Source organism: Haliotis asinina, chromosome 6 (assembly GCF_037392515.1).
Source record: "Haliotis asinina isolate JCU_RB_2024 chromosome 6, JCU_Hal_asi_v2, whole genome shotgun sequence".
Taxonomy (NCBI): domain Eukaryota; kingdom Metazoa; phylum Mollusca; class Gastropoda; order Lepetellida; family Haliotidae; genus Haliotis; species Haliotis asinina.
Window position 1 is genome coordinate 7,419,868 of NC_090285.1, and position 17,179 is coordinate 7,437,046.

Below are 17,179 nucleotides of genomic sequence, written 5' to 3' on the forward strand. Positions count from 1 at the left end.
ACGGAAGTCGGTTTCGTCCTCGCTAATATTGTTGGTTTTAGTAATTGTGTGTGAACATTACGTCATATGGCGCGTAACACGTGCGTTCTCACCATTTGTGGGACCCTAACAACGCGGCTCTGTGTGGGGGGCGGGCGGGGTCACATCACCGGCTTCCTATATCCTGATACATGCTGAATGCTATGAGAATATTCTGAGGAGAACACGTCCTGACTGTCAGCCTTAGGAATGTACCGTTAGACGACCTACTTGACGACATACAGTACATTGTATATGAGACACTGGACCAACAAGTAGTCTCTGAAATGAACATATTTTACAGAATAAACACTTCGTAATAATATAATTAAATAAAAGGAGTCATGAGACTTTCTTCATTTTCTGAATCTGTGGAAATCTACACCTGTCACATAATGTAGACTTGCATGGGCTTTCTTGGATATGTTTATTTCAGGGTCTGTTGTGACAGGCTATAGTATGACCATATTAACTTACTAGTCTCTGAAATGAACATACTTTTTCAGAAAAAGGTTCACAGTAAAAGGAAAAGATATAACGAAAACGTGTCCTGAGACTTTCTTCATTTTGAAAAGCTGTGGAAATCTATATTTTCTAGAATTGCGTGTGCTGTCGTAGATATATTTGTTTCAAGATTTGTATGGCAGACTTTAATGGGGCATACGTTGCAGGGGAAAGCAGAGAGGGCATTCCATTAAACATACATATGGCATTACACTGATAATTAATTTTGTATAACAGGAAGAGGTAAAACATGTCTATTAAAAGTGGTTTACTGTAAACATTTTTCAGTATCGCATGATGACATATTAGAAATATCATCGATAACTCACTGTGTTGGACCGCTTTCCAGTCTGATTCCCTGGCACCATGAATCCCAGGCGAAAATGATTAAGACATAAAGAGCTTTTCTTGTCAATTATCATGATTATCTTATCTCGTGAGCTGATAAATCGGGCATCATGAAAATATCAACTTGTCAAGTCACCCAATGTGGTTATCATGTCATTTGTCAAATTCCAGTTGTGTGAGGCAGACTTTACTAAGTTATAATGATCTAAGCTATTATGGACGTGTTGTCAAACACAGGAAAACGTGCTTACAGAATGAATGAATGAATGAATGAATGAATGAATGAATGAGTACACGTTGAACAAAGAGTAGGCAAGGATATATCTGAAAATACACACTGATACATGCAAATTTCTATATTTTTCAGCACAATTTAAGATTACAGTGTGCTTGTGTGATGGCGATAAACAATGGATGAAAACCCCCAATGGCACCGTTCTACCACGTTGAAACCTATGTACACATGAACAATTCTGACGAAGTACGCGAGCGAGTATGGTTTTACGCCGCTTTTACTAGATTCCAGGGCCTATATTTTCGTAGCTCTCTTAGCGCTAATATAGTCGTAAATGACATACATGAACATTAACCGAGGTTTCACATATTGTACCCTTGCTGACAAAAGAAAGGAAAACATAGTGACATGGAAATTCAACCGAATATTAGCGGGTCCTGTGGATAATAAGGGACATAACTTTGCAAGGCAAATGGCGACACCTTAAGCAGCGTCAGATGTATGGACTCAGTGAAACATACATAGTATATAGTCTTCAGAGCGATGGATGAACTGAGATACATTCTCCTTTACATCAGAAATAACTGAGTCTGGAGGAAACGCTCTTTCATATCAGACAGAAACTTAGAATTAAAAATAATTAATCAATACATTTTTATGAAACAGAGATAGGCTTTTCAATTTTCGCAATCTGTACAGACCCGAAATGCTTCAATTCATGAAACAATATAACCGTCTTAATCACCATAAAAAGAAATATGTCGTTAAAATGCTCATCTAAAGTAGCAAGACGATAAAATCGGTCGCAAGAAAATTGTCAGATATCTAAACTTGTGAAGTAATCTTTATCAAATGTTCAATGGAAAACTATTTACGGCAGCGTGATGCGCCTTTTGGAATCATTGGTGTGAAAATCAATCGCACTACTTCGGTATCGATCGCCTATTGACATGAAATAGCCACTTTTCACTTTCTTTGTTTATTGGTGGCAATGTGAGGAAGCGGGTTGCAGAGAAGTATTGCCATTCTATGCGATTACTGGGGAAAACAACGGTAAAATAAATGATACGCCATACAAAGTTATCTCAAACAAGGCAATCAAGAGAAATAAATAGAAGACATTACACAATACTGTTTTTGTTCCATGTAAAGGGACAGATCCAGCCACCGTCTGGGGCTACGGGGGCGTGGTTGGTGCCCTTGCTTGTCACGGAGAGTGTTTGTATAAGATTCTGATTACTGGACCGTTCGGGGAACCAAACCATTCATATCGATTTTCCAACAGTTGTTATAATATGATGTTAAAATAGACATAAATGGTAAAAGAAAGGGCGAAACTGATATAAAACAATAATTGTTTAAGGAGCCTTGTTTGTAATGAGCTGTATCTTGAACCCAAGCTCCATTTATCAGGTAACGTTGTTGGTTTAAATGCTACAGTCAGCAATATTCCCCTTTTATTTACGTCATAAGTGCAGTCTATATATAATAGAGTCTGGACCTGACAAATCGATGATTGACTTCATGAGCATAAATCTACACAACTGAGATACGGCGATATAAAAAGCAATTTATTCAGCGAGCCTGCATGACCACCCGATTCGTTAGTCTGTTGTTGGTTGGCATGCGTTGTTGAAGATCAGTGCTAACTCAGATCTTCCTAGTTCTCATGTCAGTCACTAACACAGAAAAGAACATACATTTAGAGGGTTCAGGTCTTGACATTTAACAAATGCATTCCTTATAGGTTAAAAGTGGAAAATATCGATTTTTCACATATGACGAAAAAATCGAATAGCTTTAACCTGAATTCTACAAGCCTTTATAGACTATATATACTACTCAGAAATAATATCTGATGTGATGGAAGAAAAGGTATGCACCAAGTTGTGATTGTGGCTAACATATGAAACAAACTAGAAATGGTTATTCCATGGTGATGTATCTTACGCGCTTACACTACTGATGTTTTAAGAGCCGAAATTTGTAGTGTTTGCATTTTTCATCATGTTAATTGTACATGTTTTGGCCAATGAATATTCATGAGTATGCTGTACCTGCTCCTCAGTGTGTTCTCTGGGGCTCTGCTCGCTTCAGTTAAGAATTTGACATTAAATATCACGGCAAGGAAAATCAAATAGCAGTAAAAGAAACAGACGTGCCTAAAACATGGAGCATGTTAGTTTCATTATACATCTTATTATAAGCCTCATTGTATGTCACGATACATGCTTTAAGTTATTATGGAAAAATAAACACAACCCGGAAAATAAACAGTGAATATAATTCGAAGGAAAAATAGTTTATGTATGCTGACGGTATAAAGATACTGCGCAATTCTAAACCGATTTTTATTTGTATGTTTTTCTATGTCACCACATTATACACATTGCTCGAATACGTGGTGGTAATAAAAAACTGGCTCTACAGCATATTTTCCTTTTTTTATTTTATTTTATTTTTAAAAGCCATGTCTCAATTTCACCGCGGGGGGAACGTGTCTGTATCATATCACATTAGTTAACGATATTCCCCAAGTCCCCACTGCCGTTATACAGATGTGTTTTATACTCAGCAAACAAAGGAATTGATATTTCATGCACGTGCATAACATGAACGCAGCGTTCTGCTCGGGGACCCAATGTCCACGTCACAGCGTCCACGGGGAGCGGGTCACCATGGTGACAGATTCCTATAATTGCATTCACCTTCTTTGTCCTTCTAAAGAATTTCCTTTGATTGGTTTTGAAATAACACAACATTGAGTTGGTCCTGTGGTAGAATGTACGCACATGCGTGCATGACTCAGTGACTAATTATTGTTCTGCAGTGTGAGCATGATTCATTAGTGGTGATGGCGGTTCGGATGCTGGATGGTGAGAGCATTGTCAGGAAGATGCGTTTACACCCAAAGGACCGGCCCCGTCCTTGATCGTTCTCAATCTTTTAATTACAGTTATTTTTTGCACACAGAAGAAGTGTTACCGAGGTTGATTGGTATTTGCTGTGTAACGGTTCCACCATTACCCAATCAGCTGAAGTCAGCGATCGACGGTATCCTCTCTAAGTGAACGAAAGACAGATTAGTGAGAGAACTGATTGAGAAGTTAAGGGCTCCTTAGTCTTAATGAGCGGAAAGAATCCTGACGTAGAAGATGGCATTTAATAACTCCTCATAACTGAACAGGAACGTTTAATCAGTGTAATTAATAACTGAATTTCTCTCACAAACGTCATCCTGAATATTGCGTTCATGACATATTTGCGTCAGAGATAAGTTTGGTATGAAACTGGGGTAGAATGTTCATTTGCGAGCTTCTATAATTTGGATAAGACACTTGTTCTTGGGAATTTATCTTCAGTTGAGATGAGCTATGCTGTAACAAATGTCGCTGGGAAGGTAACTGAGGGTTGACGAATGTTATTTTACGCCGCAATACTCACGCTGTTATGTAGATAATCTAAACATGAGTGAGTGAGCATTTACGCCGCCAACAATAACAGCGGGGGACACCAGAATTGGGCGGGCGTCTCACATTGCACATGAGGAGAATTGAAGTAGGGTCTTCGGTGTGCCGAGCGAACACTTTAGCCTCTAGACCACCCCACCGTCAGAATCTGAATGTCAGGTCAAGTAAATGACTTCCACAAGAATATTCCATGCAATTTGTAATGTGACGTTGCAGAGCGAGACAAATTCGTTGTGGCATTATGGTGATAACGCTGCAGTTGTGTAATGGCCATGCCGATCAGGATGTCTTTGTGTTGATGTATACGGCGTTATCTCCGTGCTCACGGTGCTGTTGTGAATTACACGTAGCACGTGTCGGACAGTCGACATACCACCCAGCACATTTCCGTGCAGCACTTATCTACATCCGGCTGATGGTTAAATGCAACTGAATTTTATCACTTTAACATAACTGGAAACGTGACGTTGTGTCTACACAATTCCAACCAGACAACCTTTAACTAACGGGCTAACTATATAGTGACGTTAAGTGCTCATAGCCTTTGAATGCGTTCTATTGATGTTGCCACAAATCATGTTTTAGTCAACAGAATGTATTTGAAAATTACTCTTTTGTTCTAAAATATTGATATTCTAAAATCATCATCATCATGATGAGGCCAACAGTACAACATGTGTAAAACAGTAAGGTAAAAACATGGATATGTGCCACATTGAAAATATTGATCTTATTACACTTGATATGATTATAATTTATGTTTACAGATTATTTTCATTTCGATCGAAGTACAAACACTTCTTAACAGAAAGTTACAAAGTCTAAAGGGTCTATTCTTGTCGCTTGTTCTCAATGAACGGTTGGGCATGAGGGTTCTTACAACATTATTCAGATAAATATCTAGCACGATATACTCATTGTAACCACGACATAATAATGTAATATGGAATTCATATCTCAAGCCACATAGGAAATATAAAACGCAGTGCATAATTTTTGGAGTATCTGTACGAATTAATATTAAAATCATGTCCATTACAAAGAGGGTTTGTCAAATCTTTTAAATCTTTTGAACTAATAGTTACAAGATATTTGAAATATTTATGGTTGAACAGAACGTCGAGGATTCGGGAAAAGCTCTACATGGATTCCACGCTTGGTAAGAAATGTCTATGCAATGCTGTCGAAATATTCTCGAGAAAACTTTAGCAACATATTGTGCTATACATACACAATCTAAACCGTGTCGAAATATTAGCATTCTCTCTTATGACACCCAGTACTTATCCCCATGATCATTTAGAATGATTCAGCAGCCTCTAAATGATCGAGTGAGTCAGTGAGTTTTAGGTTTACGCCGGTTCTAGCACATGTTCCAGCAACATATAAAGGGGGATATAGTAAACTGGCTTCACAAATTGTATCTAAATGACGTAGGCACGCTGGGGTAGCCTATTGGTTAAAGCGTCGGCTTGTCATGCTGAAGACCCGGGTTCGATTCCCCACATGTGCACAATGTGTAAAGTCCATTTCAGGTGTACCAAGCCGAGATAGTGCCGATTGTTAAAAACGGCGTGAAACCCATCTCACTCACTCACCTCTGTGTGGAATGGGCCCTCTTGCACAGGGAGTGAGTGAGTGAGTGAGTGAGTTCAGTTTTACGCCGCTTTAGTACTATTCCAGCAATATGACGGCGGGGGACACCAGACAATGGGCTTCACACATTGTACCCATGAGGTAGCTCTAAGGTGGTCGCAACGTAGATCTAAGACCATCGTAGTGCCGAGGTAGAACAAAACCCGGGTCAGACAACGTGGCCATCCAATACTCATTCAGATCTGAAATTATTACCAGTTATACGAAGTTGGTTGTACAAATGAAGGTTATGAAAAGACATCTCAAAGATTATCACCCAAAAAGTGATCATGTTGTGATACAGGTAATATATATCCCTAGCGCTAGAGAAATAATTAAATAAGGGGCCCAAGTGAAGTCTACAATGACTGAGCGAGGCTTGATTGTCCTTGGCTTACTTGCGCAAAGCGATCTTAACGCAAAGATGATTGTAGCCCCCATACTTATACTCCCATACTCAAAACGACCATATATCATTGTGTAACATGGTCCTAAGCTGCTTTTGGGTTTTATTAATGTTTTTTTCTCTTTCAGAATAGGAATTATTTGTGGGGCAAAATGTCGGGATATGGGGAACTGGTTGGACACAGAACATGTCCTGTCCTTTCTTCAGGTCAATGTGAGTGGTCAGTCCGCGACGACGGTGAGTGAGTGAATTTTTATGCCGCTTTTAGCAATATAGACACGAGAAATAGACTTCCCACATTGTACCCATGTGGGGAATCGAACCTGGGATGTCTGCATGGAGAGTGAACGCTGTAACCACTGGACTACCTTACCGCCCGTCCGCCGCGAGGACATCCACAATGTAAGCGGTGCCTAGCCGCACTCAAACCAGTCACTCTCTGACAGACTGTCCCTACGATGACCTCCAGTCTCAGTCCAGTAACTGGTTCCGACCTCCCCGTCTCCCCCAGCCCCCATGTCCAGTAATTACCTTGCCACCGACTTCTGTAATCAATTACTTGTATTTCCGCTCACAGACCTCGCAGCAAAACACTTTTCCCTTGAATCATGACCGTGACTCATAACCCGCTTCGTCAACTGAGACAATTAAATAAACACTTTTGAAGTTATTTATCATAATGTAACCTTCTGTTACCCCAGAATGTCAACCATCCTTAAGCCAAGCATATTGCGCTAATGTTCAAATCTCATCACTCTTTAAATCAATTGAAGAGACGTGCACGGTTTATGGACGTCCTTGCCCAATGTATCACTTCCGTTGCACATTATTCAAACACATGGCCGTTATGTAATCTGTATTCAAGTGACGGTGTGATGCTGGCATCTGTAACGTTGTCATGGCGTCGTTTCCGGTCCCGAGATGGAGAATCAACGTGTGTTGCACAATGATGTAGTTGCTTGGAGGAGCACTGCAGGAGCCGGCTTAGTGGATGGATTAGTGGATTACTGGACTCCAAATCACCAGGGGACGAGCGGCACGTGAGGTCAGCACGCGGCGAGCGTGTGCCACACACGCTGGTATATCCGATTGGTATTCAGGTATTATCTCGGTCCATGTTCAAACACCAACTCGAATGTCATAAGACGGAGGGAAATGACCAACAGGGGGTATTATTGAGTACCGTGAATGAGTGACATTGGTTTAACACCGACTGGAACACTATTTAAATGACGAGATATCAAGGCGCGTTATCTTGATGTGGGGAAAATTAACTGCGAATTAAAGTAGGATTTAGACTTTGACCACTTTGGGTAAACCTGACTGGAGGGATATGGCATGACAAACCTAGTCTCACAGTCCCTAAACCACATTATTTTCCAAACTGCCAAACCCTCCCTGCAAAGCTTAAGCAGCAAAATTAGGCAAAGTCTAGATTCATGCAGGTTCAGAAATCTCTGCTCTCCCTGGGGCTTCTTTTCAATTTATGTGGGTTATTTTGTTACTATCAATATTGTAAATATACAGAGACTAAGCGCTAGACTATGACAAACCCAGGAACATAATCTGGGTTCATTTGTCACAAAGCGATCTTAGGGCTTAAGTCTATGTTGGGTTATCGGAGTTTCGTAGCTCTCAGATTGCTTTGGGCAAGTGGATTCAGGGCTGTGGACAATGGCTTTATAAGATATACAACTATAAGTGATCAGACCAACATACGTTCAGGTCAAATAACAATGTCAGAGTCAAAAGAAACGCTTGATAAAAGCGAAATGCGTGTACTTACTATCGACTGAATTTCAGTCGAAAATACTGCTAAATCTTAGCGGGGACAGACCTCAGTGAAGATTCGAACCAAGGTCTCAGGGTGAGGCACAACCCTTCAGGCGAACCCAATTAAAGGATTATACAAAAACCTCCTGCATAACATGTTATTTTGATAATCCTAAAGAGTTCCTTGTCAAAATATGCCTTTGTTGGACAAATGACCTTAGATGACCTCACAACAATGGGAAACAATTATCTTCGTAAGTCATGTTTAATAACCGGAAGTAGAATTAGTCATATTTTAATTGCTAGTACTGACAATGTGCACTTCAATTATCCAAAAACTGGATTTCAAAGGTTCATTAACCCTCATTAAAATTAGTTTTCCTTGTATCAATTAGTAAAGGCAATGATACACTTCCACCCCGCTCTATTGGAGCTGGCGAGAGTGTGCCTTTAAGGAACACTACGTATGCACATGCTGTTTTTTTCGCCAAGCAGTAATCCCCGTGTAATGGCTCTTTGTCGCAAACCGAATCAATTATTTAAACTTGCAAGGACCAACGTGCAATTGCGTCATGTTTCATTGGCGAAGACGTGGAAGAATCCTCGCCGTCCAAATCGTTGCCGTGGCTAGATTATGCAACGTGTGAGGCATACCGATTAACACGACCATTAACTCTGGTTATATTATTCCATAAGCACTCTTTTATACCACTGCAGGAAAGCGCCAATTCTCCCAGGAGAATACGGAGTAGCGCCAGTCGTTTATATATTTGCATAGATGCATTAAGCCTTGCTCCCTGGCTGTACTGAATAATGCGTGTATGATCATCACCGATTCTATCCACATAACAGTTTGAATAAGTGGACAATGCATTAAACCATTTCGTTACAAGGGCAAACTGTCCTTACTATTTACAATTCCATAAAGTAATAATTATTGCTTTTGAGACTTATCCAAGTCTAATATAATTCCCTGTTCTAGGGTAAGCGCAAACGCCTGGCCCTTATAGCCTGATAGGACCCCCGGGACTTCGGTCTCACTGTTAATGTCACCGTATCGCCCCTTGTTTCCGCGTCTGGGATGACCCGGGGCCAACAAATTTTCTATCACCCATTTCCTCATTGAGACAGCAACATAATGGTGAATGCTGGTCTCGAGACGAGGTTCCGACTCTGTATACAAACACCGGCGAACATCATATTCCCCAACGTTGCAGAGTCGGCGACGAAGACTTCGAGATTTTGGCACTGCCCCGGTCTCGTCACCGGACACTTATACCGAGGTTGCACCCAAATGCCTAATACGGCATGGTGATTCGAAAATCCGTCAATCGTTTCATTAGTGACAGATCAATCGTTTAGCATGTGTAATTAAATTTAAGAGGTCATCAGTATGGGGAAGTGAATAAGTAATCAACGATATTCACAGATTATGAAATTATTCCTGTTAATGAAACATAATAAATACACGAAATGTGCCAAAATTACCAAAAGCGGACTGAAACCCCATTAATCCAGGTGGCGTTGCACGACAAATCGCAGATTAAAATATACATCCGGACAAATGAATAGTTGCTGTTGAGCAGCAAAAGTTGTTATTGTATTCTTACCATGTGTAGGGTTCATAACAGCAGTTGTCCAGAAAGCAGTGTTTCCAGAATAACGGTTTGGGAACTGTGGTGCTAATTATAAAATGCACCATAAAGCTGAAACAAAACTAATTATAACCTTCACTGTAAAGCTGACTCACACATGCTATTATCCCGGAAACTGCCTTTGTTTGTGTTCATATTTCATTACAAGGATCTTGTAGTAGGTAAAGAGAGGTCGTCTGAGGCGGTGCAATCTGGTGTCATAGTTGCTTCCTTTGGGAGTGGGAACTAGGAACCAGGTTTTCAGCACTGTGCCCGTCCTCCCACCAGAGTGGTAAACTTTGACCCTGAGGGTGTGGGTTCGAATCCCGGATGGACTCAACCTAACAAAAGTACTAGAATCTGTACTTTACACAACAAGTGAAATTCAAAATATAAAACTTGTATAAAAGCTGTAAACATCTGAAACCTTCATTACCTCGGGGCTTTATCCAACATTCATTAAACTGATACTTTTGAGGTGCCTACCATACTCTTCAAAACTTCATTAAAGCCAACCCGCTTACTCAGAAAAGGGGCTTCGAATTTATGCGTGGGAATTTTCCTTCCAGATGACTAAGATTAGAATTCGAAGTCCTGAATACCTAGACCTGATGTGGATTGAAGACCAGAAAAATCGCTAAATACAATCGCATCCCCGTCATAATTCACAATGTTGATGCAGCAACGGTATGACGCAATTACATCGCTCCCATGAATCACAAACCAATAACGCTATATGCTCTCTAGATCTACACACTAAGCGTGGAGGAGATGCAATCTAAATATTTAATACATATTTCTCATTGTTGTTTCCTGGGTATGTAATCTGACGCAGAGAAACGCTCCCTGGACACAGGACAATCAATGACGGCACGACACCCTCTCCATCAATACAGTGTGCTTCTTCCATGCACATCGATTCCAGAAACACTCAGCTCGGTCTTTGGTAAGTTGCCCAGGAGAAAGTTCGCAGCGAATTACGGGACTTCAATGAGACTAGCTGCGTGCGTCCAGCACTGCGGCTCCTGGAGACCATCATTGATTGGCGGAACTGAGAGGTCGGATGATGAAGTAGTCGCACCAGGATCGCGGGATAACACCAGTGGGTAGTTAAAGAAAGATGGGGTAACACCTTTAGGATTTAGATGAAAGATTGAATAAGATCACTGGGGATACACATGCTTGGTGGAATAACGGAATTGGGAACAAAAACTAACACATCATGAATTAAAACAACAAAAAATACCCGAAAACAAAGAAACGATGAATAAATCAACACGATGAAGAAAAAATATGATAAAAAAAATAAAATGATGACTTGATGAATAAAACAGTGGTGAGGACAGCAGCGTTGATGACAATGTGAAGACCATTGGTGGCAACACGGAATAAGAGTGGAGGATAAACGCTGCACATGGTGATACATGTATGCTGAATAACACAATCGATGACAGCATGGCGGGGTAAGCAACATGTAAAAACACGCAGGATGGAATAATACCACTGACAACATAGAATGACATTGTTGATGATAGCAGCAATGGTAGGTAAAACAGGTAGGCTTGAATATTTATACCCTAGTTTACAACTTAGGACAACTGGTAAAACAGGTAGGCTTGAATATTTATACCCTAGTTTACAACTTAGGACAACTGGTAAAACAGGGAGGTTTGAATAGCTCCACATGTGAGAACAGGGAGGCTTCAATAGCACCAGTAGTGATTAAAGGAAGGCTCGAATAGCACCACTATCGATAACAAGGAGGTACGAATATCAGCAATAGTGATAACAAGGAGGTACGAATAGCAGCAATAGTGATAACAAGGAGGTACGAATAGCAGCAATAGTGATAACAGGGAGGAAGGTTCACAGTGAGGATGGAATAATACCATCGGTAATAAATAGAGAAGATGACATAACCATGATGACACTGAGGTTGGAATAACACCACTGGTAATGTAACAGGGTACAGCCATAGCAAATACAATTTTGACTCTGAATCTAACTCGCGAATATGTACGAATGGATCTGGTCTGTTGATACTGATCATGTCCACGAATTATTCCTGTATTGAAGGTTGCTATTGTCTTCCATACTGAGTTATATCAGTGATCAGTTCCAGAGTAACATGACCTTAAATGTATTGGCATGCATTAAGAAACATAGTAATTAAAGAGGTACAGTAGCAGATATCGGCGACTCGAAACAAGATAACGACAATACTGTCTGACGTTTAAAAGGTTAGATATAACCAACGGGACCCGTAGTAAGCAAAGAGGTACATCACCAGATATAGGCTACTCAAAACAATTTAACGATAAAGGACATGTGCAAGGTTTGGGTGTTGCAGTACTGATCAGCCTTGGCAGGATGACTAAAGTCAAATGAATAAAACACGCATATTATATCTGTCTGGTCACGGCACTCATTCGCACGTGGTAGGAGAGTCGTGACCATCTCTTCACCCCGACCTCCACCTATCATGCGAGTTCCCCCTGACCTAACTCTACGTCGCCACCACGACTCACGTTGTCGACGGACTGGTGATGTGTATTTGTTTGAATGGATAACGTATGCCGAGTTCGCTGCTATCCCTCGACGGCTAATTACATCAACGTGGCCCCGAGATGAAACAATGCAGCCGAGTCCTCTGAGCACAATTAAGCTTTCTGTCTGTTAACTTAAACATCTGTAAAAAGCTAAGAACACTGCGCTATTAAAATGATATCGCTGCAGTAATCAAGAGATGTCTTGATATCGGATATAGTCCTGCAGCAACAAACGACAACCCGATGTAACTAAAACTGACGCCACAATACGCCCGAGGTGAATAGCCGAGGAAGGTGTGATATAATCCCCTGCCCCACGAGGATGGTCGAGCGTCCAGTTAGAAGCCACGCCCTCCCGAGGGGAATCCCCGGAATAGATCTTATAACGTTGCCCGCAGCTGCACACTTGCAAGGACAAAGGTCATCTGTGACCCTTCCGGGAGACGGGGTAATTTTATTAATGTCGCTCCTGACCACAGCTGAGGATGCCCAAAGGGCAGAGGAGGTATTTCTGGTGGGAGGGCTGTGCATTAAAATAACGCTTAGGCTCCTAATATATATAATCTTGATAAATACCAGCATTTCCTTTTTAATTGAAAAGAAGCCCAAATGGAAATGGGATTCAGACCCTCAAGAAATCTAGACTTGCACTCTAGCTAGGAAGAAGAGAGTCATACTAAATTACTGTAGTGTCATTCTGGCAAGCCCGATGACGTCTTGGGTTCTGGAAAGAGGCGAGTAGTTTCGAATGAAGGGAAAGTGTCTGTATGCCAAAGTGGGGACAGTGGTGTGCGTTTGTGTGGAGACGGCCTGTGTGTGGCTATGTAGTAACAGGAGACGTGCCTCTGTGTGTGTGTGTGTGTGTGTGTGTGTGTGTGTGTGTGTGTGTGTGTGTGTATGTGTGGTGTCTGTGTGTGGTGCGTGTGTGTCTCTGTGTGTATGTGTCTGTGTAGTGTGTGTGTGTTAATGTGTGTGTGTGAATGTGTTTGTGGCTGTGTGTGGTATGTGTGTGACTGTGTGTGGTGTGTGTGTGGCTGTGGTGTGTGTGTGTGTGTCTCTGGGTGGCTGTGTGTGTGAAGTATCACGGTCTTAGGGTTCGAAATGTAGTGCTGTTTATTTCTTGATTAAATAATTTGAATTACATTCTAAGGCGACATGTCCGACTAATCATGCAACATTCATACATCGTGAAATAACACTATCAAGCATTATCCCTGTAAATACCTGTATACATTCATACATCGTGAAATAACACTATCAAGCATTATCCCTGTAAATACCTGTATAACCTGACGTGAGCCGAAACAGATCCACCTACTCAGACCGTATCAGGTGATTATAACTCTTTTGATCTCCTAAGCCAGGTATTGTTGGATCGCTTAGATGTATGATTTAAAGGAAAGGAAACAACAATTACAACGTGCTATTCACCAACAATACAAGATCACTTGCATTCCCAAGAAACATAATCATTATGTTCACAGAATATGAACACCGCGGTTACGTACGAATACGCCATATGGGTCAGTATGTCGTTACAAGTCTATCAACAGACTGTATAAATGTCATTTTTTATTTTGCGATTATTATTGCGCGTGGATTTTTTATTTTGTGAACTATCGATAACTCTATAAAGATAACCTTCAGTTTGAGTAATTTCGACCTCCATGAAAATAACTGCTTAGAACCTAGGAATCATAATTAAGAGGCATATGTGACAGCTAATGTGATTCGGTTGGGTTGTTGTTTAACGTCGCGCTCAACAATATCCCAGCTATGTGGTATCTGTTTGTAACAGATCGAGTCTGGACCAGACAAACCAGTGCATGAGCATCGATCTACTTAACTAAGTAATGTGAATAAAGGTACTTAATATCAACGATGGTCTCACACAACATCAATGTTTGAAACACTTCCATGTAAGTGAACATTTTCAAAGTAAATCAAACTGAATGAAAAAATGCAAAAACAAATATATCTGAAAGAAACTGAAAAAGGATAATCATACAAACAGAATCGCATGTTTCATATAAGTACATTTCCGCTCTTGAAGTCGTACTTGAAATTTCTAATGACAGACTTGCGACGTGTAATTTGCAGGACTAAAGGTCGACTTATCTGTCTATAATGTATTGTATTTCTACGGCATGTGTCCTGGGGATGAACAGATCAGACGAAATGATAATTATCTTCGACATGGTAGTTTACTTTACAATGGACACATAACCTTTAAGGTTTGTTTTTTGTGTGGTGAAAGTATTCTGACAGTGATGGAACACTGTGTCGATACAATTGTATCACACACTCTGTAAACGGGTTCGACTCCCCATGGGTACAATGAGTGAAGCCAATTTCTGGTGTCGCCCATCTTGATAATGCCGGAATATTGCCAAAAGCGTCGTAAAACCAAACTCACTCACCCTAAACGTTTTGTGTTTATGTATGTCTCAAGTCCAGGCTTTTTTGGTATTCAACGCCTATGTCAGCAATATTCCAGCTAAATGGAAACGGTCTATGTAAGTAAGGGATTCTGAACCAGATAGCCGGTTGGTTCATATCATCAACCAGGTCAGCGAGCCTGACCAACAGACGTTGTTCGTCGACTCATTTCCAACCCAGATATACACTTTTCTCCACGGTTGGTCTCCAATCCGAGTCAGTCGTATTAGCAAAGCAGATAGAAAAATAATTTCTATTTCTCATTCCGCTCATGCATAAACAAGTACTGTTCACTCGGTCGATGAAGTACGAAAGTTTAAAGCTAGAGTTACCTCCCTTGAAAACATGGCGCCTGAAAGATATAGTGAAATTCCTGGCGATGAGTAGTTTATTAGGTGCCATAATTTGTTTGTACACCCATGTTTGATGGCGGCTTCACATGAAGCAACCCAAAAATGAGTTAACAATGGTGATGTATTAGATACCGGCATCATATACTGACCAGCAAAAGAAACGCAAGGCAACTTGTTTTTTTGTCAAATCTTTTAATACAAGACATAAACACCTATTTTGATGAGGTTCATTTTCCCGATTCTTCGGCGGTTTAGTATATAGTAACATTTTCGACATTTTGGTTGCTAAATTTCGGCGATTGTTTTGATGAAGTCTAATTCTCTCAGTCAGTGTATATTTTCTTTTGGCATTCAGTTCCGTTCTTCAGATATTGTGTGATGTGAATCATCATCAGACAACATGATCAACACGTCTACAGTACCACGTGCGGCACAGCTGGGACTCTTTGTCCTCCACTGCACGTGCCCGTGGCTTGCATTTCAATTCATCATATTCCTCGGAAACAGACCACGTGATAAAGAAGGTAGGTCTACTGAAGTTAAAATTGAAAAAAAAATTGAAGTTAAAATGATGTAAATCTTCGCTCTCCCAATGATTTCATATTTTTGTATTCGCCTTAGCATGTATAAAAGTTGTTTAACGAGCGATCATATAGTTTCAAATCGGTATTATATTGGTATTACAACAGGGTAAGCACAGTAGTTGGAGCAGTGAAACAAATACATGCGCTGTTCGTGATGAGCGTTAGCTTAGACCAACCCTATTTGTTTTCGGTGTTCTATTTAATGTGCATACCCTCTTGTACTACAAACCAGTATTAACGGTTTCTATCAATGATTGTTTGTTAAACATTGTTATCCTAAGTTGAATAAAATTCTGAGAATTTTAAATGTTCAGTTGGCAAGGTAAAATCATGAGGATTCATAATCTTAATTTCATTTTTGATACATTTTTTTTGTTTAAAATGACATTCACCAGTACGTTTTTACTGCAAACAAACAATAATGTAAGTTAATCGAGGTCGGATACTGATTGAGTTCGATAGTTTCTTTGGATTTCACTTTGTCCCTGAACACTATGCAGCTCACAATGTGAAGTGAAAGAGTATGGGTTTACGTCCTGTATATTTTAATATCCCTGAAACACCAGTATCAACAGGCTCCACATATTGTATCAGTTTGAGGATCCAACCTTCGGCGTCAATAATGAATACTCTAACCACAACGCTAATCAACCACTTCCGATAAAGGAACTTGACCGGAAGCGTAAATGACCATGAAAGGTGCCTCAGGCCTCACTCGAACACTGTCCTACAATGTCCTTGTAATGTCTCACGACTTCAATGAACCTTAGCAGCCTTCCGTTAAGCAGTATGGAACAGCATTTCCAACTAGGACACTGGATCACGTTCAACGCGGGAATACTTCATCACAACGATTTATACGACCATTTCCATTCTAGAGAGTTGGCAACTGACGAAAGCGGAAGAGTGATTGTCGCAAAGTCATCCGGGTAATATGAGAAGAATATCCGCAAGTGCTTATGAGTGCGATGTTAGATACATCCACACAGGATGTACACTTGATGTATCGCCTTAACATTCCAGTGTAAGTGATAAGACCCGATCATACGTGACTGCTTTCACGAAGGACAGGATTATTCTGTGCGTGAACTGTTTCATTAGCTTATATACGGAAAGACAACTTCTGCTTACATATACGTTACGCACCTTCCTCTTGAGATTTACACATCTGGCTTTCATGAGGTTGGTAATAAAGCATGTTAAAAGGGGCACGATATGAGAACTAGATAAT